Source organism: Mus musculus, chromosome 18 (genome assembly GCF_000001635.26).
Source record: "Mus musculus strain C57BL/6J chromosome 18, GRCm38.p6 C57BL/6J".
NCBI lineage: Eukaryota > Metazoa > Chordata > Mammalia > Rodentia > Muridae > Mus > Mus musculus.
This window is the reverse complement of record NC_000084.6, coordinates 32,738,093-32,765,145: the sequence shown is the minus strand read 5'-3', so window position 1 is coordinate 32,765,145 and position 27,053 is coordinate 32,738,093. Positions and strand designations below refer to the sequence as shown.

At 39.8% G+C, this 27,053-nt stretch overlaps 1 long non-coding RNA gene across 1 annotated transcript in view; it reads left to right on the top strand.

Annotated features, from left to right (window-relative positions):
* The window catches only part of 4930455D15Rik (RIKEN cDNA 4930455D15 gene), a 173,646-nt gene that overhangs the window by 72,142 nt on the left and 74,451 nt on the right, over positions 1-27,053 (top strand). The window contains exons 3-4 of the long non-coding RNA NR_045381.1: positions 22,293-22,359; positions 22,636-22,763. This is a non-coding gene — a long non-coding RNA (RIKEN cDNA 4930455D15 gene). The remainder of the gene's footprint in view (positions 1-22,292; positions 22,360-22,635; positions 22,764-27,053) is intronic.

The following is a 27,053-nucleotide window of genomic DNA, read 5'->3' as shown; positions in this document are numbered from 1 at the left end:
CCAAATGCACTAAACAAAGAAAGAATTTTAAAAGCAGTAAGGGAAAAAGGTCAAGTAACATATAAGGACAGGCCTATCAGAATTATACCAGACTTCTCACCAGAGACTATGAAAGCCAGAAGATCCTTGGCAAATGGCATGCAGACCCTAAGAGAACACAAATGCCAGCCCAGCAAAACTCTCAATCACCATAGACAGAGAAAACCAGATATTCCATGACAAACCCAAATTTATACAATGTCTTTCTACAAATCCAGCCCTACAAAGGATAATAAATGGAAAAGACCAACACAAGGAGTGAAACTACACCCTAGGAGAAGCAAGAAAGTAATCTTTCAACAAACCCACACAAACATAATTCCACCTCTAACATGAAAATTAATGGAAAGGAACAATCACTTTTCCTTAATATCTCTTAATATGAAAATTAATATTACCAACATATCCTAATTGATTGAAATAGAAAAATATGAGGAATTAGAAATTTGTTGACTGTCATTCCATGGTCTCTCTAACTTGGTAATGGGAGAAAAAGGTCCAGTATTGTACAATCTATATACACTTTCTGCTTGTTTGTACATGACAGGTTCTTGCTGTGTGCCACATAATGGTCTTGAAATCATGCTTCTCCTATCTCGGACACTCTATTAGTAGGATTGTTTATTTGATGTTTTTACACTATAGTATGTATGGTTTTCAGAACAGCTTACATATTTCAAAATTATTTATACAGCCAAAAGAAATGTAGACAATTAATTTGGGAGGTGGCTTGTAAGAGAACAGCGAAGAGTGAGACTGAATGTTTTGCTTGATATTGATAATTATTGTATCAACTTTGAAGAAGAGGACCTTATAAGTTACTCTTATTCTGAGATGAAAGCTTCTCAAAATCATCACAGCCAATGAACCAGAATCTTACCCTCACCTAACGTCTGTGCCACCCTCCAAGCAGAGCCATTGTTCATTGAAACAGTTGATGAATGACTTCATGGATAGACCATCTTAATACACATGCTATTTCTTAAATGAATGTAACCTGTTTCCTGTGGGCTGAGAATGACGACAAACACTCAAGTCAAATAACTGACTGCAGCAGGAAATCTGTATCCAAAAATCATGCCTATAATTCATTCCTTGGCACAGCAGAACTGTCAACTCTTAGCTTATCTATTATAGAGGTAGAATCCTTTGGTGATGTGAGGGACATTCAAGTACAGCCTTATTACAATGAACTCCAATGTCCAAAACTGTTATTTTGTGTTTGTACCACAGTAAGAGACAAGATTTTAAGCTCTACTAAAAACAAAACAAACAAAAAAACTTTATCTATTTATGTTCATTTAAAAAACTAATAGTGATATATTATTTTAAAATATTATACAGTTAATATATTTGGAGTTATTTAAAATTTATATTGAGAAAAACAAATGCATTTTCAGTATTGCTGTAGATAAACATCTACAAAAGACAGTTCAATTGATTGTTGTTTTATATCAAACAACTTATAATACTCATTTTTATTGTCACAATATTTTATAAATTTTAAAGAATATGATTAAAGAATGAAAGGTATAACAGGTTTTGAAGGGTGGGCACTCTGGGAGAAGTTGGGGTACAAAAGGGAAAGAAGAATGTGATGTAAGTCTATTTACGCAAACTATGTTTTTTTTATGGTATTATTATTTTTTTAATTTTATTTTATTTTTATTAGGTATTTTCCTCGTTTACATTTTCAATGCTATCCCAAAAGTCCGCCATACCCACCCCCCCCCATCCACTACCCACCCACTCCCCCGTTTTGGCCCTGGGGTTCCCCTGTACTGGGGCATATACAGTTTGCAAGTCCAATGGGCCTCTCTTTGCAGTGATGGCCGACTAGGCCATCTTTTGGTACATATGCAGCTAGAGTCAAGAGCTCCAGGGTATTGGTTAGTTCATAATGTTGTTCCACCTATAGGGTTGCAGTTCCCTTTAGCTCCTTGTGTAATTTCTCTAGCTCCTCCATTGGGGGCCGTGTGACCCATCCAATAGCTGACTGTGATCATCCACTTCTGTGTTTGCTAGGCCCCAGCATAGTCTCACAAGAGACAGCTATATCTGGGTCCTTTCAGCAAAATCTTGCTAGTGTATGCAATGGTGTCAGTGTTTGGGAGCTGATTATGGGATGGATCCTTGCATATGGCAATCACTAGATGGTCCATCCTTTCGTCACAGCTCCAAATTTTGTCTCTGTAACTCCTTCAATGGGTGTTTTGTTCCCATTTCTAAGAAGGGGCAAAGTGTCCACACTTTGGTCTTCGTTCTTCTTGAATTTCATGTGTTTAGCAAATTGTATCTTATATCTTGGGTATCCTAAGTTTCTGGGCTAATATCCACTTATCAGTGAGTACATATTGTGCGAGTTCCTTTGTGTTTGGGTTACCTCACTCAGGATGATGCCCTCCAGGTCCATCCATTTGCCTAGGAATTTCATAAATTCATTTTTTTGTAATAGCTGAGTAGTATTCCATTGTGTAAATGTACATTTTCTGTATCCATTCCTCTGTTGAGGGGCATCTGGGTTCTTTCCAGCTTCTGGCTATTATAAATAAGGCTGCTATGAACATAGTGGAGCATGTGTCCTTCTTACCGGTTGGGACATCTTCTGGATATATGCCCAGGAGAGGTATTGCTGGATCCTCCGGTAGTACTATGTCCAATTTTCTGAGGAACCGCCAGACTGATTTCCAGAGTGGTTGTACAAGCTTGCAATCCCACCAACAATGGAGGAGTGTTCCTCTTTCTCCACATCCTCGCCCGCATCTGCTGTCACCTGAATTTTTGATCTTAGCCATTCTGACTGGAGTGAAGTGGAATCTCAGGGTTGTTTTGATTTGCATTTCCCTGATGATTAAGGATGTTGACCATTTTTTCAGGTGCTTCTCGGCCATTTGGTATTCCTCAGGTGAGAATTCTTTGTTCAGCTCTGAGCCCCATTTTTTAATGGGGTTATTTGATTTTCTGGAGTCCACCTTCTTGAGTTTTTTATATATATTGGATATTAGTCCCCTATCCGATTTGGGATAGGTAAATATCCTTTCCCAATCTGTTGGTGGCCTTTTTGTCTTATTGACGGTGTCTTTTGCCTTGCAGAAGCTTTGCAATTTTATGAGGTCCCATTTATCGATTCTCGATCTTACAGCACAAGCCATTGCTGTTCTATTCAGGAATTTTTCCCCTGTACCCATATCTTCAAGGCTTTTCCCTACTTTCTCCTCTATAAGTTTCAGTGTCTCTGGTTTTATGTGGAGTTCCTTAATCCACTTAGATTTGACCTTAGTACAAGGAGATAGGAATGGATCAATTCGCATTTTTCTACATGATAACAACCAGTTGTGCCAGCACCATTTGTTGAAAATGCTGTCTTTTTTCCACTGGATGGTTTTAGCTCCCTTGTCAAAGATCAAGTGACCATAGGTGTGTGGGTTCATTTCTGGGTCTTCAATTCTATTCCATTGGTCTACTTGTCTGTCACTATACCAATACCATGCAGTTTTTATCACAATTGCTCTGTAGTAAAGCTTTAGGTCAGGCATGGTGATTCCAGCAGAGGTTCTTTTATCCTTGAGGAGACTTTTTGCTATCCTAGGTTTTTTGTTATTCCAGATGAATCTGCCGATTGCCCTTTCTAATTCGTTGAAGAATTGAGTTGGAATTTTGATGGGGATTGCATTGAATCTGTAGATTGCTTTTGGCAAGATAGCCATTTTTACAATGTTGATCCTGCCAATCCATGAGCATGGGAGATCTTTCCATCTTCTGAGATCTTCTTTAATTTCTTTCTTCAGAGACTTGAAGTTCTTATCATACAGATCTTTCACTTCCTTAGTTAGAGTCACGCCAAGGTATTTTATATTATTTGTGACTATTGAGAAGGGTGTTGTTTCCCTAATTTCTTTCTCAGCCTGTTTATCCTTTGTGTACAGAAAGGCCATTGACTTGTTTGAGTTAATTTTATATCCAGCTACTTCATTGAAGCTGTTTATCAGGATTAGGAGTTCTCTGGTGGAATTTTTAGGGTCCCTTATATATACTATCATATCATCTGCAAAAAGTGATATTTTGACTTCTTCCTTTCCAATTTGTATCCCCTTGATCTCCTTTTGTTGTCTAATTGCTCTGGCTAGGACTTCAAGTACAATGTTGAATAGGTAGGGCGAGAGTGGACAGCCTTGTCTAGTCCCTGATTTTAGTGGGATTGCTTCCAGCTTTTCACCATTTACTTTGATGTTGGCTACTGGTTTGCTGTAGATTGCTTTTATCATGTTTAGGTATGGGCCTTGAATTCCTGATCTTTCCAAGACTTTTATCATGAATGGGTGTTGGATTTTGTCAAATGCTTTCTCAGCATCTAACGAGATGATCATGTGGTTTTTGTCTTTGAGTTTGTTTATATACTGGATTACGTTGATGGATTTCCGTATATTGAACCATCCCTCATCCCTGGGATGAAACCTACTTGGTCAGGATGGATGATTGTTTTGATGTGTTCTTGGATTCGGTTAGCAAGAATTTTATTGAGGATTTTTGCATCGATATTCATAAGGGAAATTGGTCTGAAGTTCTCTATCTTTGTTGGGTCTTTTTGTGGTTTAGGTATCAGAGTAATTGTGGCTTCATAGAATGAGTTGGGTAGAGTACCTTCTGCTTCTATTTTGTGGAATAGTTTGTGAAGAACTGGAATTAGGTCTTCTTTGAAGGTCTGATAGAACTCTGCACTAAACCCATCTGGTCCTGGGCTTTTTTTGTTTGGGAGACTATTAATGACTGCTTCTATTTCTTTAGGGGATATAGGAATGTTTAGATTATTAACCTGATCTTGATTTAGCTTTGGTACCTGGTATCTGTCTAGAAACTTGTCCAATTCATCCAGGTTTTCCAGTTTTGTTGAGTATAGCCTTTTGTAGAAGGATCTGATGGTGTTTTGGATTTCTTCAGGATCTGTTGTTATGTTTCCGTTTTCATTTCTGATTTTGTTAATTAGGATGCTTTCCCTGTGCCCTCCATGAGTCTGGCTAAGGGTTTATCTATCTTGTTGATTTTCTCAAAGAACCAGCTCCTTGATTGGTTGATTCTTTGAATAGTTCTTAATGTTTCTACTTGGTTGATTTCACCCCTGAGTTTGATTATTTCCTGCCTTCTGCTCCTCTTGGGTGAATTTGCTTCCTTTTGTTCTAGAGCTTTTAGGTGTGTTGTCAAGCTGCTAATGTGTGCTGTCTCTAGTTTCTTTTTGGAGGCACTCAGAGCTATGAGTTTTCCTCTTAGAAATGCTTTCATTGTGTCCCATAAGTTTGGGTATGTTGTGGCTTCGTTTTCATTAAACTCCAAAAAGTCCTTAATTTCTTTCTTTATTCCTTCCTTGACCAAGTTATCATTGAGAAGAGTGTTGTTCAGTTTCCACGTGAATGTTGGCTTTCTATTATTTATTTTGTCATTGAAGATCAGCCTTAGTCCATGGTGATCTGATAGGATGCATGGGACAATTTCAATATTTTTGTATCTGTTGAGGCCTGTTTTGTGACCAATTATGTGGTCGATTTTGGAGAAGAATGGGGTGCTGAGAAGAAGGTATATCCTTTTGTTTTAGGATAAAATGTTCTGTAGATATCTGTTAAGTCCATCTGTTTCATCACTTCTGTTAGTTTCACTGTGTCCCTGTTTAGTTTCTGTTTCCATGATCTGTCCATTGGTGAAAGTGGTGTGTTGAGGTCTCCCACTATTATTGTGTGAGGAGCAATGTGTGCTTTGAGCTTTACTAAAGTTTCTTTAATGAATGTGGCTGCCCTTGTATTTGGAGCATAGATATTCAGAATTGAGAGTTCCTCTTGGAGGATTTTACCTTTGGTGAGTATGAAGTGCCCCTCCTTGTCTTTTTTGATTATTTTGGGTTGGAAGTCGATTTTGTTAGATATTAGAATGGCTACTCCAGCTTGTTTCTTCACACTATTTGCTTGGAAAATTGTTTTCCAGCCTTTCATTCTGAGGTAGTGTCTATCTTTTTCTCTGAGATGAGTTTCCTGTAAGCAGCAAAATGTTGGGTCTTGTTTGTGTAGCCAGTTTGTAAGTCTATGTCTTTTTACTGGGGAGTTGAGTCCATTGATATTAAGAGATATTAAGGAAAAGTAATTGTTGCTTCCTATTATTTTTGTTGTTAAAGTTGGCATTCTGTTCTGTGGCTGTCTTCTTTTAGGTTTGTTGAGGGATTACCTTCTTGTTTTTTCTAGGACATTGTTCCCGTCCTTGTATTGGTTTTTTTCTGTTATTATCCTTTGAAGGGCTGGATTCGTGGAGAGATAATGTGTGAATTTGGTTTTGTTGTGGAATAATTTGGTTTCTTCATCTATGGTAATTGAGAGTTTGGCTGGGTATAGTAGCCTGGGCTGGAATTTGTGTTCTCTTAGTGTCTTTATGACATCTGTCCAGGCTCTTCTGGCTTTCATAGTCTCTGGTGAAAAATCTGGTGTAATTCTGATAGGCTTGCCTTTATATGTTACTTGACCTTTTTCCCTTACTGCTTTTAGTATTCTATCTTTATTTAGTGCATTTGTTGTTCTGATTATTATGTGTCGGGAGGAATTTCTTTTCTGGTCCAGTCTATTTGCGGTTCTGTAGGCTTCTTGTATATTCATGGGCATCTCTTTCTTTAGATTTGGGAAGTTTTCTTCAATAATCTTGTTGAAGATGTTTGCTGGTCCTTTGAGTTGAAAATCTTCATTCTCATCCACTCCTATTATCCATAGGTTCGGTCTTCTCATTGTGTCCTGGATTTCCTGGATGTTTTGAGTTAGGATCTTTTCCATTTTCTTTGATTGTTGTGCCGATGTTCTCTATGGAATCTTCTGCACCTGAGATTCTCTCTTCCATCTCTTGTATTCTGTTGCTGATGCTCGCATCTATGGTTCCAGATCTTTCCTAGTGTTTCTATCTCCAGTGTTGCCTCACTTTGGGCTTTCTTTATTGTGTCTACTTCCCTTTTTAGGTCTTGGATGGTTTTATTCAATTCCATCACCTGTTTGGTTGTGTTTTCCTGCAATTCTTTAAGGGATTTTTGTGTTTCCTCTTTAATGTCTTCTACCTGTTTGGTTATGTTTTCCTGCAATTCTTTAAGGGATTTTTGTGTTTCCTCTTGAATGTCTTCTACCTGTTTAGCAGTGTTCTCCTGTATTTCTTTAAGTGAGTTATTTAAGTCCTTCTTGATGTCCTCTACTATCATCATGAGATATGCTTTTAAATCCAGGTCTAGCTTTTCAGGTGTGTTGGGGTGCCCTGGACTGGGCGAAGTGGGAGTGCTGGGTTCTGATGATGGTGAGTGGTCCTGGTTTTCTTACGTTTACCTTTCGCCATCTGGTAATCTCTGGAGTTAGTTGTTATAGTTGTCTCTGCTTAGAGATTGTTCCTCTGGTGATTTTGTTACCCTCTATCAGCAGACCAGGGAGACTAGCTCTCTTCCCTGAGTTTCAGTTGTCAGAGCAGTCTCTGCAGGCAAGGTCTCCTCTTTCAGGGAGGTGCACAGTTATCTGGTGTTTGGACCTCCTCCTGGCTGAAGATGAAGGCCCAAAACAGGATCTTTCCCAGAAGCTGTGTTGCTTTGGCCTGTCACAGAAGCCTTTGTTTCAGTAGTCTACACTCTCACCTGTGTAGACTACTTTCCCTGGAGTCCTGGAACCAAGGTGGTCCCCGAGGAACGTGAGGCAGAAGCCTCTCGGGCTGGGCGGACACCTGTGCTCTGACCAGGAAGATGGCCGGTTGTCTGGAGCCGAAAATGGCACCGCCTCAGAGCACCTCCCGAGAGCTAACAGCTTTCCCTGCCCACCCCTCTCCTCCTCCCCCTTCTACTACCCAGCAGCTCTTCAACCTCCCAGACTCAGCCATCTGTCCAGAGATCCAGAATTTCTGGCTAATGTCCACCCCACCACCTGGGCTAAGCCCCTAAATTAGTATCCTTCTCAGGTTGAAGACTTAAAAGAGCTCAGGCAGGCAGTCAATGAGAATGTCATTCATAGCCCTTGGGCTGAATCTTCCAAAGTTAAATTGCCACTTTAAACTTGCCCCAGGGTTGGGAGATTTCTGCAGTTTCTCTGTAGGCAGCTGCTTTTCCTACGATGGGAGGCTCTGTACAGATACTAATGCTTCCAGCAGATCAGGGGGAAACCAGGGCTGAAATGATATCTGGGACTATGAAAGCTTTGTGGTCAGGGAGCTTTTTCCACAGGAGCCCAGCAAGCAGCCCAACCAGCAGGCTATTATGACCAGGTGTGCCTCTGTGAACTTCAAGCCTGGGACAGAATCATCCTGCCCTCCAGTTTACAAGACCCTGCTTCCTCTCTGCTTTTCCTCCGTCAAAAACTGGAAGAGTCTCTCTCTCTTACTATTCTTAGAAATAAAACCAGCTCAGAAAGAAAAACTCCTGACCCCACAGATAGGAACCTCCTTCTGAACAACATCATCTGGGAGGATATGGCTTCTGAGTGTAGGCTTGCCTACTAAGGTCTCAAAGATAAACTCTCAAAGATAGATGGATTCCAGCCACTCAGGATATTGAGACATCTCATCAGACTGATTCCATTGCTAGAGACTTCACAGCAGCAATTAAAAACAGAAGGGGTTTGCTTTAAATGTGGCAAAAGGGACCCTGGTAAGGCAATTGCCCTAAGGACACACCCTGCCCCCATCCACCAGAAATGCCACCCCCTCCCGACAGTCAGTCCTTGGTACTGTAGGGACTTCCACTGGAGCAGAGATTGTCACTTCCATTATGACAAGGATGGCAAGCCACTAGAGCCTTTAAACTTAAAATGGGACAGCCCTCAGCCCTGGTAATAAGAGGAAAAACTGCTCCAATAGAGGCTCTATGGATTTCCAGTGTCTCAGGAGGCTACCCAAAGATAACCATAGAAATAGGTGACAATCCATTCAGATGCCTCATTGATAAAACAATTTTAAGAAACAAGAGGCCCCGCAAGACTGGGAAATAATTCCGAAGCCTCAGCTTCAGCCTAGGAGGTTCTCTCAGCCCTTACCACCAAAACAAGCCTACAAATGGGAGGACCCTAACAGGTCTCAGGACATGACGGGTCCTCTTGTGGACAACATCACCACCAGTCTCGTAGGAAGAGATATCCTGGAGGCTGGGAAAAATACTCTCACTAGTCAGCTAAAAAAGTAGGGCAAATGATTATACCTGTAGAAATACTTATAAAAACTTTAAAACCCCTCCCAGTTACCCCCAATTCTAAGGGTCACTGTTAATTGTTGGGGTCTAAGAATCACCGCATTAACCACTTAGACACTGATCTCAGTCAAATAGAGATGGTTTATTGAATGCCACGTGATCGATCACGGACACAAATCAGACTCAGGGGCTGACTGTGACCTTAGATCAAGATCCCATAGAGCTTTTTGAGCCTGAAATCAACAAACATTTGTGCCAAGTTATTCCACCAATCAGGATTTAGGGATAAGGAATTTCCTTAGGAACATGTCTTTGTGGTATATTTATCCTACTCCCATTGGTTGGAGTATTTGATTGTGGTAGGGGACTTTCATGTCTTAACTTGCCAACCAGGATGTCATTTGCCCATGTATATGTCTCTTTCTGCTAAGTAGGATATCAGTTCTAGGAAGGTCTTGGAAACTTAATCTTTACTTGATTCCTACTCAAAATGGAAGTCTTGTTCCACATGGTTTCTTATATTGGTGTAGGTGTCTCTCTTATGTTGGGATCCACCCAGAGGAAGTTTATAAAAGCAAATATAGTTAAAAGCTCATATATAGGTGTAGGAAGTGCTGCTGGGTGGTTGACTTGGGTCTAGACTTATGAGGGCTAGCTACACAAAGCAGTTCTAACTGACTTCTATTGTGATTGGTTTCCAAGAACACTGAAGCACAGAACATCATACTAACAGCAGTAACACTATATGAAAAAGAAATTCCTCATAACATCAGTAACAGCACAAAATGGCAGGCTAACTAGGTAACAGTTACCTAGGCCTTAACATTTTTTACCCAGACTTTATTTAACATTAAATATAATATTCCCTGTCTTGACTGGCTTTGGGTTAAACAATGACCTCTATCAAAGGAGAAACATGACGTGCTCACACAGTCAGTAAAAAAACAACTCCAGCTTCACCATATTCTCCCCCTCCACAGTCCATGAAACATTTTGTGTTCACTATAAAAAAAAAAAGAGCTTAGGGGATGTAGACTGCCATAAAATCTAAGGGCAACTAAATAAACCATGAGGGTTTGGGGGCTCTGAAAGGGAGATATCCCTTACCACTGCCATTCCTGCAAATGTCCCTCTCCTAGCGGTAGACATTAAAGACTCCCTTTTCTCTATTCCTGTCCATCTGTGGGATTGCCAGTGCTTTGTGTTCTTAATACCACCCCCCACCCCCAACAACAACTCCAGGCCAGCCTTATGATATGAGCAGACAGTTCTCCTCTAACGGATGGCAAACAGTCTTACCATCTGGCAAGAGGCTGTTGCCATAGCATTAAAACCTTAGACACAGGTCTCCACAGTTATCATTATATGGATGATACCTTGGTGTGGGAAGACTCTTATGTAACCTCCCCCAGCCTTTGAGCAGGCTGATTCAGACTGCCACTGTGAATGAAACCACCTAGGGTGGAGCCTTCCAACCTAGATGGTTTCATTGTTCTGTCACTCTGCTGTTCTTCTCCAAGATGCTGCTTTCCCCCTTTATAAGCACAGACTGCTAGTAAACATTGGGCCTTGATCAGCACTTTGTCTTGGTCTCATTTCTTATCTCACCGTTCCCTCTCTTAAAGCTCTGGTCTCCCACTTAGGAACCCAGTTCATGTGGCCACAGGTGGCTACACTCTTCCACCTCTCCTTCCCAACTTAAGAATCAGTTAATATCTTCCCTATCCTCCCTAAAATTTAAAATAGCTCCTCACAAATACAGCTTAGTCCACCTATTGAATTCTTGGGAATGAATCCTTAAGTATCTGTATGTTTTGTTCTGCTAGCTCAGATTCATTAAAATGGAAATAGTGTTCCTCTTCCACTTCAGCACAAATAATGATAAAATGAAAAGAAGGAGATGTGGAGCCAGGGAGCCGTGGGACCATGGGAAGCAGGCTCAGAGCAAGAGTGGGGTTCATGTCCAAACCCCAGAAATCTTGTCTTGAGATGGGCAAGAGTAGGATCACTCTCCTCTATCCCTGGCCCATGGCCTGCTTGTCCCAACACACAGAGCCCTGCACCTCCATCTCTGCTCAGTCCACCCCCCAGGAGGTCATGTAGCTAGGTAGCCAGGTCTAAGGTCATATCCAGCAGCAGCCAGAATTCCTCCTTATCCCCCCTCCCCCACGAAGCATGCCCCTGGCCAGTGATGTACACTCACCTCAAAACTCCTACCCACCCCAAAGGTTTAAGTAACTTTTGTTTCCCCCCATTAAATGAGCTGCCTTACTCAAGTTGTCTCCAAAAGGTCTGTTCTTGTTGCATTCATAGCTGCCTGAGGTCTCTTCCACTTCCAACCATTCCCATGTCTCTTGGAATCTGCTGGTCAAGATTGAGGGCCAATTATGCCAATACATGCAGAGAGGCACATCCTGAATGACAGAAGATACCTTTAGTTACATTTAATCTTCTATTACTCAGTAGTATAGTTGCTCAAATAAATAGTTGTTTTGAGTTCTTACTAAATATCCAAGTCTTATTAGCAGTTACATGTGCTTATTTTATAGTCAGACTTGATTTGGTGTTTTTTAAAAAATGTATAATTCAGGTGATCCAGTAAAATATCGTGGCCGTTAGGCTCTGAAGTCTGTTATACCTGAGTTAAATGCATGGGCAAATCATGAAGGCTTTTTAAAGAAGGGGCAATGACTGGAAGGTGCTTATTGTTCTTTAAGAAATCCCAAGGAGGAAGTACAAGACTCTGAGAATGTGCATATAAATAATAGAAGCAGGGAAAAAGGATATTTTTTTTTCCTAATAGAAATAGCAGGGGAAAGAGGGGGCTGTAGTCTAAAGTTTATCAAAGGCAGGTCATGTGTTGGCGAACTTTATTGGATAAATAGGGGTTTGATTATATGCCAACACACGCAGCATGATGTAATAATAGCTTGGAGGAAAGGATGGGCCACGTGATACATTTTGGTTGTTTGCTCATTTATGTGTTTTGTTCATTTTAAATTACTCATTTTCCTGGAAAGAACAAAATGGCTTTTACATAAACACAAGATAGAGTAAAATATAAACGTGGATAAATATTAGTAAAGTAGGATTCAGCTAAGAGATTAAGATGTGCTGAAAGGACAGTTACTAGGAAAGGTTCACACTCGGGGTGTCACATGTTTGACTGGGACATAAAAATGCTTGTGATTTGTCTTCAGCAAAACAGGAATAAGCTCGGAAGCAAAAACATTTCTTTTTAAATTATCCAAGAAGAAATTTATTTTGTTAACTAAGTACTTAGTACAGGGTAAAATACAAACAGAAATCATCCCTCCCCATTATCCAACCACAATCTTGCCTTTACTTATACAATAAATGGGTACAATATGTGTTTTTTTTTTTCAATAAGATTTTTTTCTATGAAAAACCAAACACAAATACTCCGAAAACATCCATTTTGATAGCTTACACATAAGACGGACTCTACTGCAATTATAATAACTAAGTAGTCCTTTTACCTCTCACAAAATGCAAATACATACTGGCTAATTATTTGCAAACCAAGCTATGTGACATAAAACACACACACACACACCCCTCACATCCCTCACTGGCTGCAACTCCCATCTAATTCTGTGCAGCATTCACACTGAAAATCTGAAAATTTCAAGATATAGCAGGTGCAACTGGAATTTATTTTAAACTTTCTTTCTTTTTAACTAATAAAATTTATTTTAAAGATACAACTGGTTTGACTTTTTTAAGTCATCAAAATAATTTATAATAGTTAAATGCCTCTTAAATATACACGATGTCTTCTGAAGCTAAAAGTAATATGCACTCAATCAGTTTTTAAAATCTATTTGGAACATTAAACATGATAGAAGTAGAAAAAAATTTATGAAGTCCTCTATGAAAGGAAATTGTGACAGGTTCCTGATTAGACAAAAACTGTTCCATCTCCAAGGGAGAATACACAGTTTGTCTGTGGCTTCATAGAATGAGTTGGGTAATGTTCCTTCTGTTTCTATTTTGTGGAGTAGTTTGAAGAGTATTGGTATTAGGTCTTCTTTGAAGGTCTGATAGCATTCTGCACTAAACGCATCTGGTCCTGGGCTTTTTTGGGTTGGGAGACTTTTAATGACTGCTTCTATTTCTCTAGGGGATAAGAGACTGTTTAGATGGTTTATCTGATCCTGATTTAACTTTGGTATTTGGTATCTGTCTAGAAAAATATTCATTTAATCCAGATTTTCCAATTTTGTTGAATAGAGGATTTTGTAGTAGGATCTAATGATCTTTTGAATTTCCTCAGTTTCTGTTGTTATATCTCCCTTTTCATTTTCTGATTTTGTTAATTTGGATACTGTCTTTGTGCCCTGTGGTTAGTCTGGCTAAGAGTTTAGCTATCTTGGTGATTTTCTCAAAGTATCAGCTCCTGTTTTTGTTGATTCTTTGTATAGTTCTTTTTGTTTCTATTTGGTTGATTTCATCCTTGAGTTTGATTATTTCCTGCTGTCTACTCCTGTTGGGTGTATATGCTTCTTTTTGTTCTAGAGCTTTCAGGTATGCTATTAAGCTGGTAGTGTATGCTCTCTCCAGTTTCTTCTTGGAGGCACTCAGAGCTCTGAGTTTTCCTCTTAGCACTGCTTTTATTGTGTCCTATAAGTTTTGTTATGATGTGCCTTCATTTTCATGAAATTCTAAAGTCTTTCATTTCTTCCTTGGTTTCTGTTGCTTATGTTCTTGCCCTTGCCTCTTGCCATCTGGTTATCTCTGGTGTTAGCTGCTCTTGCTGTCTCTGACTATGGTTTGTCTGTCCTGCAAGTCTGTGTGTCAGCACTCCTGGGAGACCAGCTCTCTCCTGGCAGTATTTGAGTTTGGAGCGCTGTGGCACAGGATCAGCTCTGGACGCATATGGAAACAAGAAGGCTGGATTTTTTTTTAAACCACAATCAATTTATAACTGAAGAAGTAAAATTACTTCTTAAGACTGAAAATTATTATTTGAAAGTTAAGTGCAGACATTCACCACATTCATTACATGGTGTGGGGCATGCAGAATTCAAACATGAATTATATATGGTCCACTCTCTGAGCACCAGCTGTGATGGGGCAGGAGGGAAAGGCACCAGGACAGTTGCTCACATGGGCAGAAATGGAATGCAAAAAACATTTTTAATGTAATGTAAAACAGCCATGAACTGGAGAGGTCAATTTTTATTAGACCCTTAAGTATGCCTTTAGACAGTGCTAAACCTGAGAACACCACCACCCCCACTCCCCACACACATACACACACACCAAAGGTGCCAGTGAGGTTATGAGAGAATTATTCACAAAGCTTAGATCTAATCTTTCTTAAAATAGGCATCTCAACATTAACATGTACAGAAAGTGTGGCCAAAGTGATATATTGTAATTATATTCCTCTGATATATGACTTGTTGAGAGACAATAGTCTAAACTATTTGGATGTCTAAATATATTATTTTAGGTCACAAATAAATTATATCAAGAAAATTATATCATCAAGTCAAGCAAAATATCCATTTGTGGATTTAGCCTGTCTCTCAGATAGTGAATAGTGCTCATTAATTATGGTTTATGCTGCATTAACAATAGAAAATATAATGTTGAGATGCTTTTGTCAAAATCATGGATATACTCATTTGTTTTATTTTAAGACCTAGAGCTGATTATGCTACTATTTTATGGAAATTGGCCAAGGCTTAAGCTAGACTCTGGCCTGGAACAAAGAGGAATAGCACTTATGAACTTAACTTTGTTATCACAGAAGTATAATTATTTTGTTATATTTTCAAAATAGGGCTTAGAATTCAGTTTGTACATCCAGTAACTGAAAGAAAAAAACGGCAAATTTAACAACTTTTTGTGACCTCTTCAAATTGATTAAGATTCATAATGTACATTTCTGATCTCTAAATACACTGTGCAGACAAATCAGGTTGACAGATTCCAATTCTTTTTTTGAAGCGATCCAGTGAAAGTGTGTAGTGTCAGGGAAGTGTAGTGATCCCCACAAATGCAGACAGGCGCTGATCTGATGTAACTCACAGCAGGGTTTTTATTCTATTCAAGCTAGCTCAGGATCCCTCAGTGCACTGCTGTCACACAGGACAGTTTTGGTGGTGGTGAAGCCCCAAATGTCTATATAGTCTTACTATAAGGTCTATTATGTCTTACTATATAGCAAGGCTTTATAGTAAGCAGTAAGCAGAGAATATGTGTGCAAGCATCTAATTGGAAAGTTGCTGTGTGGCTTTTAACATAACTGGCTGGTGCTGGGAGTCATATCATAAAGTTAATTTCTGCTCCCATCTGCATTGGTGGTCACTAGGCAGGGGGTGGGCTTGTATCCTGGGGGTGCAGGTTTGTTGAAGGAATAACCTGGAGATACTAGTCTTGTTAAGGATTAGTCTAGAGACTAGAGCTAGGCTTGGGTTCTGTTGGGGGACAACTTGGAAACTAATGCTAGGTACCAGCCTGTTAATTTACCTGAGTTCAAACTTAGACCGGGTTCTCTAAAATGGAGTCTGAATTAAAAAATGTGGCCTCTCAAGTGCTGGTATTGAATTTTCCTTAGGTGATTATAAGGCTACTTTCATTGCATAAATTGGATTCTTAAATTTGAATTGAGACCATCTATATAGTCATATAATAAATAAATCCATGTGAAGAGCATATAAGGCACAATCTATATACGTGATAGAGATAGAATATGCACACATTATTAATAAGTAGTTTCTGGACAAATAGTCTATTAAAACTGTTTTTAAAAAAATCAAGAAAAAAAAATCCCTGATTGAACATAGTTATTTGTGTCCCTAACGTGCCAAGAATTTCCAAATATTTACAAAAGAAAAACATAATACTCTTTCTAGTAAAATTTGGTATTTTGACCAGTCTTTTAACCATACTCTAAGCTTTCACTGCAAACACATTCAGGAATGAACACTAATCCTTATAAATGCATGAGAACTGCCTCAAGATTACCAGAAGAAAATAACTTTTGAATTTCCAATTTAGAATTTTGCTAAAAGCTCAGGTGACAGACATGTTATACAAGTTGTGTAAAAACTAAATTATATAGAGGCAATTGCTGAAACCAGGTGACTTTAAGTTTGCTCCTCAGAACCTGGAAGAAAAGAACTCCCCAAGTTGTCGTCCAATCTGCACACACACACACACACACACACACACACACACACACACAAATGCTAATTTTTAAAGTTCATTTTTTGTCATCTAGCCAGATAGGTTAACTCCTTTTATTTAATGAAAGAAGGTAGGTTTTTTGTTTGATTGATTTTTTTTAATATTGTAATGGTATGAGATGTACAAATTAATGGGTAATGAAGCCCTGCCCTGATTTGTTGCTAACATAAAGGAGTGTGCATTTTCAAAGGACATGACTCACTGTTTCAAATAGTTTTCATCAATGGAGTCAGTGCTTATGAGGCTTGGCTGTGTTCTGATGTAATAAAACTGTAGTGACAAATGTGAGAGCAGAGGATGTCATTATGCAAGAAAAACCAATAACTGGAAAGAGTGTCCAGAAACAAGTGGGTGGGCTGAGCACGGCAAAGAGGCTCCACAGGCAGGATACATTCCAGGAGCTGTGTAGAGAGACAGAAGTTTGGTGTGGGAGTCTAAGCACCATGGGGTCCACCCTGAGAGTTAAGCAAGTCCTAAGGGTGAGAGAATGGAAACAGGCAGAAATGATTCCAAGAGTCTCTGTGAGCAGGAAAGCACCACCAATGACAAAGAATACTATTGGAATTCTCCATTTTAAAATCATTTTAGTTGTGGTAAAATGCACATCACTGTTTTCCATTTAAATCGTCAGGGGTACAGTTTACCAGTATTAATTATATTCATATTGTTGTGCAGGCATCACCACTATCTATCTGTCTCTAGAACTTTCCATGCACAACAAAAGCTTTGGGCCCATTCAATAGTATCTCCTCATTAACCATCCCCCACTAAGTCCCTAGAAATCATAGAATATTTTCCAAATCCATGAATTTGAGCATGCTAGGTACTTGATCACTAGAACTGCATTGTGTTTATATCTTTATGGCTGCTTTCTTTGACTTAGAACAATGTTTTGAAGGCTCATCATGAACAAAATTCTATTTGCATGGCTATACCAGGCTTTCTTTACTTATTCATCTCCCAGGAAACATCTGGGTTCCCTCCACCTTTTGGCTACTGTGAAAAAAATGATACTATCAAGATGCAATAAACATGTCTATTTGAGAGTCTACTTTCAATCCTTTTGAACATACACCAAGATATGAAGCTGCTAAAATGTATGCTAATTGTTATTTTAGGGTTTTTTTTTTGAGTTTACATACTGTTCTATCTCCCCTTCTCTCTTTCCCTCCCTCTCCTCCTGCTCTCTTCCTCTCCTTCTTTCTTTTCCTCCCTCCTTTTCTTCCTTCCTTCCTTCCTTCCTTCCTTCTTTCCTTCCTTCCTTCCTTCCTTCCTTCCTCTCTCTCTCTCTCTCTCTCTCTCTCTCTCTCTCTCTCTCTCTCTCTCTCTCTCTCTCTCTCTTTCTTTCTTTCTCATACATTACATCTTGAGTGTGGTTCCCACTCCCTCCACTCCCCAACCTCTCTTTGTCTCCAGATTCACTCTGTTTCTCTTCAGAAAAGTGCAGGTCTTCCAGGGATATCAACTCCCCACAATATAAGAAGACAGAATAAGACTAGGCATAGACCCTCATATCTAGACTGGCTTAGGTAACCCAGTAGAAGAAAAGGGTCCTAAGGACAGACAAACAAGTCAGAGACATCCCACCAGCTATCTGGTGGGTAGGAGTCCCACCAGAACCCCGAGCTACACAACCATAGCATATATGCAGAGAACCTAGCTCAGACTCACCTAGGCTCCATGATCGTTGTTTCACCACAGTTGATGAACAATAGTACATTTCCCTACAGAGGAGCTTCCAAGTTCTTCACATCCTTGCCAAAATTTGCTTTTTCCCTCCTTAGGGTTTCAAATCCAGGCTGGCCTTGAACTCATATTTTTAACTTTCTAGGAGCTTATTGGAATGCAACTCAATAAGCCAGGAAAACCCCTATATAAATACTATGTAAAGTATCTATAATATACATTTACTAATTTAATATATATTTAATGCTCATATGAAAGTTGTTGAATTATTGACCTGATCTTTAGAAAGATTCCCACCTTGGCTTAGGGTGGAAGTGCAGGATGGTTATCTGAGGAACTAGTTTTTGTGACCGACTTTACAGAACTGAGAGTAAGGAATCAACACATAAGTAAATTGAGCCAGTTTTTTTTTTTTTTTTTTTTTTTGTGGTGACCAAACAGCATCATAGTCCAGAAGTTATATAACTTGTCTATTTTTATGCACCTGGGTCAAAGAAAGAAGGAAAAACCCGTGGACTATAATGTGGAGACAAAAACTGGGGCCGAGACTTGGAGGATAAAATACTGGAGATGTTTTTTTAAGTTAAAATAATCAGTCAGCATTCACAGATTTGGGTCTCTTTGTGATATCTCAGTTGGATTTTTGGTATTGACTCTCTTCTTCCACTTTCTCTTTCATCTTCGGGCAGATTTCCCTAGTACATGTTCATCCTGCCATACCTTCCTTTATTTTTCCTTGCCATGTTTCCTCTCTGTGTCCTCAACACCCTTCTCTCTACAATGATCTTCTTGTTCCATATACCTTACCACCACGTATACACATGCCTAGGGTCATTATGAGCTATGAGCCACATACAAGATAAAGCAAGTGATTTTTGTCTTGCGGAGCCTGGGTTATTTCATGTAATACTTTCAGGTTTACCCATTTTCTTGCAAATTTCATGACTCCATCTTTCTTTATAATAAAATTCTGTTGTGTAGAGTGCCACATTTCACCTGTTAATCTGGATAGCTAGGCTAGTTACTGTAATGTGAAGATTTCAGTAATAATCGTGGACATGGGAGCAGGTCTGTGGTAGGATACACAGGCTTTTGGGGGACACATCCAAGAGTGGTACGGCTGGCTGTTTACTGATGGTTTCCATTGCTATGTAGAAAGTGGTAGATTTTATGTAATTTCTTCTTGTTAATTCTTGTTTATATTTCCTCTGTTACTTGAGTTCTTTCCAGAAAGTTCTTGCCTATTCTTATATCTTGCCACTATTTTTTTCTTACAAGGGTGTTAAATATAGCCACTGGAAAACAACCTATTCAACTAATCGTTCCTGCAAAGCTGGATATCCACCCCTAGACGAATGAGAACATGCCCATATACCTGATCCGGCACAAAACCGAAGCAAATCAAATGCTTTAATTTGAAACCTTAAACACTGAACCTAGCAGAAGGAAACACTTCAAGATACAGGGAACGCTGATTTTTATCAGTAAAATTTGTGAGGCTTGAATAATTTTATAACGACAGGAAAGGGTTAGACCTGAGAGCAAGGCTGAGGCAAGAGAGGAACAATTACCAGAAGATCAGGTCATGCCTGAGGACTGCACCCAGGGCAGAGGAAATGAGCCACTGCACGGCTGCTTCTCTTTATTCTGTTCAAAGAAAGCAATACGGAGGTGTGGGTGTGGAAAGTTCTGCAGGTGTGGTGTCCGGAGTTTGTAGATTCCTATTTTGTGACTCATGGATTCTCTTTAACATTGAGGGTCATGTCTTCTTCAGAGTGAAAGGATGGCGGCAGGTAGGAAGTGCAGGGGAACTGAATGTTTACTTGGACTGGTGGTGGCGCACGCCTTCAATCCTAGCACTCGGGAGGCAGAGGCAGGCGGATTTCTGAGTTCCAGGCCAGCCTGGTCTACAAAGTGAGTTCCAGGACAGCCAGGGCTATACAGAGAAACCCTGTCTCAAAAAAACAAAACAAAACATAAAAACAACAAACAAACAAAAAACCAAAACAACAACAACAAAAACAAAAAACAAAACAAAACAAAACAAAACAAAACAAAACAAAACAAAAAAACCAAAAGAGAACCTGGCTCATTCCCAGAGATGTGTAGGTTTTGCTTTTAGCCTCAGAGAGCAGCGTGGGCATTCATGTTTATTCCCTTCTCCAGCAATTGCGCCTTGCTTCCCTTTTGCTGTCTCTTTCCTTTTTTTCTTACTTTCTTGACAGATTTTCTCAGGTTCCAGCTAAAATATTTCTCTAGAAGGAGTTTCTTTAAGTTGGATTTGGAAACATTTCCGTTCGCTCTCAGAATGAATAGGAAGTGGGGGCCTCAGCTTGGCCCGGGTCCACACCTGGGCCATGCACTGAATATAGTTCTGACACCTGTAAGAAGATGTCATCCCCTACTCAAAAATAATGTTTTAAGAATGGAGAGTATTACATTAAGTTGACAACATATTCGAACCCCACCACATTCCTGTTCCTATCGATGCTATAGAGTTCAAGAAACAACATTTGAGAAACGATTTCTGACCACGCCAAATCTAGAGATTTCAAATTGAGGTGAAAAAAAGATTTGTTTTCTACTTTCAGCAATCTGTATTGTAATATAATTCTGACTGTCTTTTGCCACTAATACTCTGCAAGCTTGGTGCTGATCGCCTTCTGTACTGGTCAAGAAATGGATTTTTGAGAGAAGTTGACAGAGGAAAACATGGTTCAGAAACAGGGAACATGCTGGCAGACAGAGGATGAAGAGAATCAAAGTTGTATTTAGCAAACAAACAAGCAAAGTTGAAGAGAAGAGGGAGAGCTATGGAAAAACAAGGAGAGAAGACAAAAGACAAGATGCCCTGGGAACATGCATGAGTTAGCCATGGAGTGCTCTGAAGTTGTCAGTAGAGAACTGGAAGGTGAATTGATTGATGGACTGATTGATTGACTGACTGTGGCAATGGCTTTAGTACCTGACGATTGAAATAATTAATTAACGTGGAATAAGAAGGTTAAGTTAAAAGCAGATGTGAAGAGTTGTCTGGATCGCCCATGTGCACACTAATGTGAACAATTGAGGTGCTGGATGGACACAGAACCACATTCGAGACATACCTGAATGAAGAGGCAAATCCTGGCTGGACCTTGCTAAGTTAATTGCAGCAATGAGCGGAAATCATTTTACCCCTAGTCTTCAGAATGAGTGTGCATTTCTTTCGACATTTATTCATCTCAGCTCTTCAGTCACTCTTCAGATACGAAATTTATTAATAAGACATGGGGATAGGTTAATCGATTAATATGTAATAAAATATTTATTATGTACCAAGTATCACATACTGAGAGAATGATGAAAGTTATAGCCCCTGACTTTAAAGAAATTTCAATCTGTAGAGTTTAAATACTAATATAGACTGCAGGTTGAAAGGATTAATAAATGAATATAACACATGTTTAGAGAAGACATAGGCCAATTCACACCATGTTAGGAGTTCCCGTGTATGTGTGAGATTATACTGTTCTGGCCACATTTTCACTGAAGATTGATGTCATCTCCCCAAACATGGCATCCTCGTTCTTTATTCTCCCCTACTGTGCCTCTTATTCATTTGTAACATTTTGATTTACTGACTCAGAGGAAATTCCTAATATCATTGCCTCCATTCTTTCCTCTCTGTATATGACTTCTGACTTTGGAATTTTTAAAATGTCATTACTAATTTTAAAAATAACTTGGAAAATAAGGGATGATTTATCATCGGCCTCATTAAAAGGTTTTCCTAATACTCGTGTATCTATAGCTAAAAGAAAAAAAAATTCCCAGCAAGATTTGAGTAGAAAGCAATAGTTTCCATTTAAGTACAGGGAAATAAAGTTGCTTTTGAGCAGACACTACTACAAAATAAAACTATGTACTATATTAAAATTATGGCCTGAGGCTATTTGGGAGTGTCCATATTGTGCTTCAAAGAAAAATGTCTTCTATTTCATGGCATGACACTATTGATTCAAGTTTCATTGCTAGGAGACATGGCCGCTTGCCACAACCCATCCAACTATACCAACATCCTTTGCTAGTGAAAGGCTCTTCTCACTTCACGAAAAAAATAATCCAATTATGGCGATGAGGCCCCAGTAAAAAGAAAAAAGACATTTGTTAACATATCCTTATGGTCTTACAGGTCTCTTAGGGAAGAAAACAGCCAAAGGAACCTGATACTTTCCTCAAGTGTTCTAACTAAGAAAATGGTAGGATATGGGAGATTATTACACATGATGTTTTAAAAAGTTAACATCATTTTTGAAGTGATAATTAGAACATTAAATTCTTGAGAAATGACAATAACGTTGCCAAATGGTTTTAATTTTTAGCATAAGTTTTTTTTCCAAATATGACTCTTGCTAAAAAAAAAAAAAATCCCTGTAATTTAGTAGATAACGAAGGTTGATAGAGTCTGGAGAGAAACCAGAATAACCTTCAAGCCTAGACTCAGTTTCTGTTTCTGTCTCCTGTTTCTCCATTAGCCTCAGATGGAATGAAACCGTCAATGGGAACTGAGGAGGCGCACGTGTGAGGTCCAGCACTGCCACAGAGAGGAAACTACTGGTCAAGGATTGCCTCGCCTATGTCAGAGGGAGTGCGCGAGCGCGAGGCAAGTGAGGAAGCTCTTAGGTGGAGAAGAGTTGAGAGAAACAGTTGAGTCCACTCCTACAGCCAAAAGAGGGGAGCAGGCGCTTCTGTCAGGTTTGCAGAGAGCTGGAGATAGGGGCTAGCTGTTCTTGCTGGGAGTGGGTAACAAGGGAAGGCGGGTCCATATGTACCCATGCCGGTTCCTTCCTTGGGTTCTCTATTCAGGGCTCATTTTCAAGGAAGTCACTCTGTGAACCAATTATGCATTTCCCATGGGGGACATTTCCCAATGAGGACCAGTGTCACCGATGGAGGCTGAGCTTTTGTGCCAATGGGTTTCCCTTGACATTCTCCTCAAGCCTACAATGTTAAATCATTTTTCCAATATTTACTCTTAGGGAGCTGAGGCTGACTATGGAAAGGGGGTGGGGAGATCACAGATGGCAGTCTGTTGTTTTCTCTTATAACCTGTTCATTGCTCGAACCTTACCCACTCAACTGAAGTTAACTATAATTATTAGAATCACCTTTTTTTGCAGAGCAAATTTGCAATGAGATGCCGTTTCCCGTTTACACTCTTTACTGAGGTTTCTAACATTTACACTTTACTGAGGCTTGTAACAATGGCTCTCCCCCACACCCCATCCTCAGATATGTCACACATAGATAAACCAGTTCAGTTCAGTTCTCCATAATAGTTCTTGGAAATTCCTCTTTCAATCTGAAAACATCACTTGTTGGTCTCGGGTATTCTTGTCATTTGTTGGTTTAAGCTTGGTGGAGCAGGGTCTCAATATGTTGCTGAGGCTGGAGTCTAATCCACGGCAACGTTCCTGTCTCAGTCTTCCAGTTGTTGTAATAACAGGCATGCCCCAGTGCGTCTGGCCTGTTCCTGCTTTTAATATGAGTTGAGAGGCAAAGATGTATGATGGATACCACACCAATGGAATGTTGGCCTCACATGCCATATTAAATTAGACAAATTATTTTATTTCTTTGCGCTTTAGTTTCTTACTTGATGATAGTGGATCAGTAATAGTAATGCTGTGTTAGGAACATAAGTGGACCTATTTTGTGTAAAACCATTGTGTGTGACTTGGAATAATGTAATGCTTGCAAGAAGTAAAGGAGCCAGCCACAAGCACCTCCAATATGAGCCAAGTCCTACGCAAGCTCTGATATTTTAATTAACTAACTCCAAGGTGTCTCCAATATGTTAAAGAATCAGCCATAAGTGGTGAAGCCCAGATAGTGCAAATCTAACACCTACTGGAATAATCCATACTATAGTGACTCCGGTTCTAGCATCTCTGGAGTTTCTATTGCTGGTATGACTGTTGTGCTCACACATGCCTGCCTGTCAAGGGCCTTTTTGAACTCAGCGGAGGAAGCTTCCAGCATCTCCTACCTAATTATTTCTATTTATTGAGATAGCTGTCTACATGAGATTACCAGAATCTTAATAATAGCCAACAATTGTAAGGATGTAAGATTACCATAATCTTTATAATAGCACAATAATATAAGTGATATTTATGTGAAGGAATTTCAAGCTAAAATGAATTAATTTAATTTAAGTCTAAACTTCAATTAACAATCTAATACTTTAATGTGAGTGGATTTTGAATCCAACTAAACTTTTAAAACTATACTTCAAAATAATGGCACATCTTTTATTTGGAGAACATGCATGTTCTGTAAGTATATCCCTTCTCACTAGCTTGAAGATCTCTATAGGGAACATGAACCACAGGCAGCCTATAGCCTACAGACATGCCCAGGATCTTCTTAGTTGTTTTTGTGAACATGGGACCTGTTCCTATTGTCTGACTACTGAAGGTATCCAGTGGTTGTGCTTCTCTGGCAATTCCCAGCAAGCTCCAGCAAAAGAGCAAGCACCAAGCACAGCTTGTTAGTCACTTGCTAGGTTATTTCTGGTCTTGGCTAATGTAAACAGTGCCTTAATAAATATGGTGGTACTGTTTGACATAGTCACTTCCTTCCTTTGGATATAGACCCAGTACTGAGACTGCTGTAGCATATGATCATGTGCATTGTGAATAATTTTTGAATAACTGTCATTCTCAACAATGGCTTATTAATTTACATTATCACCAGTGTTGCTCTTTCCTCCTTTTGTGGACCAGTGCTGGGAAATTTAGCTCAGTGGAGAGTCATTGCATAGCAAGTGCAATCCCCGGGGTTTGATCCCCAACACCAAACTGAAAAAATTAGCCAGAACAACCCAGTGTGCTTTAAAAAATAATTTTCGGGGCTCGTGAGATGGCTCAGTGGGTAAGAGCACCCAATTGCTCTCCCAGACTGATCTTCCAAAGGTCTGGAGTTCAAATCCCAGCAACCACATGGTGGCTCACAACCATTCATAACGATATCTGACTCCCTCTTCTGGAATGTCTGAAGACAGCTACAGTGTACTTACATATAAATAAATAAAAAACAATAATAATTTTCTATCCCTTGATTTCAATTCCCAGTTAATTTGTAGACTGCATTGATCTCAAAACTTTTCTATGTACTTGCATAATTATTATTTTGAAGTATCAGTCAAGTATAGCTTCATTTCATTGCTAGCTTTTAGAGATTCCAGGTTTTTCCCCCCTTTTGCTTGGAACATATTCCCTGTTTTCCCTTTTTCTTTTAATGTTGGTTCCTGTGCATTTGATAAGACAACCACTCTTGCGCGCGCTGGACTCGACCAGCAAGAACGACGCTGCAACAGGATCCTTCTGCACATGTTTATTGGGAGAGCTTGATTGCAGAGGCGAAAAGACCCCAAGCCCAGAACTGGTGCTGCTTATATAGGCCTAGGAGAGGCGTGTCTCATACCCGGATTGGTTATGCACTACGCCTCATTTGCATGTTCCTCATCTGATTGGTTATATTCTCAGTACCTCATTAACATGCCCAGGCCAGGCAGTGACTTTGCAAAAAACTTTACTGCATATGTACACATTGGTTGTTTGTCCAAACTTATGCGTGGTGGCCAGCAGTAGTCAGTGCCACTCTGCAACGGCACATGTGGCTTCCCACAAACCACCTCTCCATTCTTAATGAACCAGCTTCGATGTTTATTCCACAATAGGAAACCCATGCCTGTAACTACAAACCTAGTCAAAATGGTCATGTGGTCAATCTGCTTTCCTGGGACTTACATTCACAGGCACTCTTCAGTGCTGTTCTCAGCTCTCAGCAGAGAAGCTGCTCTTTGCAGCAGCTGGTTGCTAATGCCGAGGCCCACATCTAATAGAGGTGGAGAGAATACATGACTGTGAAATGGTCCCTGAGCAGGATCTCTCTACCACAAACTCTAAGGTTCAGGAAACACTGTGGGAGAGAGGGTGGAAGGAAGAAGGAGTCAGGGTTGGAGAGGACTGCTGTTGGAGAGAGACAACAGTGTCTCCTGGGCACCACTGAGCCATTGCTCTCATGAGCTCACCACAGCTGGAGCTGCCTGCTGCCTGGACATAATGGCTCCCAGCAACACTTCTTTATGCATCTGAGGATGGCTTCACGAAGGCCCCCTCACTGAGGGACTATGGGAAATTTATGGTTGCTAAGGGAAGGGGTGTCATTTTGTTAATGGTATAGCCACTGCTAAGTTCCAATAAGTAACTCTCCACTCATATTCATGAAAGCAAACAGAATTAAACCCAATGGGTCCAAACAGTAAAAAAGATGAGAGAAAGAGAGAGAGAGAGAGAGAGAGAGAGAGAGAGAGAGAGAGAGAGAGAGATTAAACTAAAATTTAGAACAGAATATTCCCCCACTAAGATGTCTGGCCAGAAATTCTTGGGGCCTTAAGAAAGTTTGGGTTCCTCCTGGTTCATGAACAGATTTGTTTTCAGTGATCTTCAAGCCTCTAGAGCATGCTGTGTCCTGCAGTGTTCTGAGATGGGTAATGCACAAATCTGTTCCTTGGAAAGCCCATAGCAAAGAATACAGGAAATGGAAGATTAAACAGGGAAGGGAAGGAAACGGGGACTTATGAGAGGGAATATGGGGAGGGGTAACTAGCACTAAGGACATTTTAAGGGTTTGTACTGTAACCTACTATTGTAGAAGCTTCTTAAAATATATGTGAAAGAAATCTAAATGGAATCACTAAATAACCAGGGAACAATGCTCCAATTAAATGTCTTTTGCCACCAAGTAAAACCTCAAGTTCCAGGAATGGATTAAATCTAATTGAGTTGTTGGCTAAAAGGGGCCCACTGAAACCCCTAAACAATTCAGGCAATTTCCAAGGCTATTGGTTGCTCTCTACACACTGATAATAAAGACCTATTGCTGA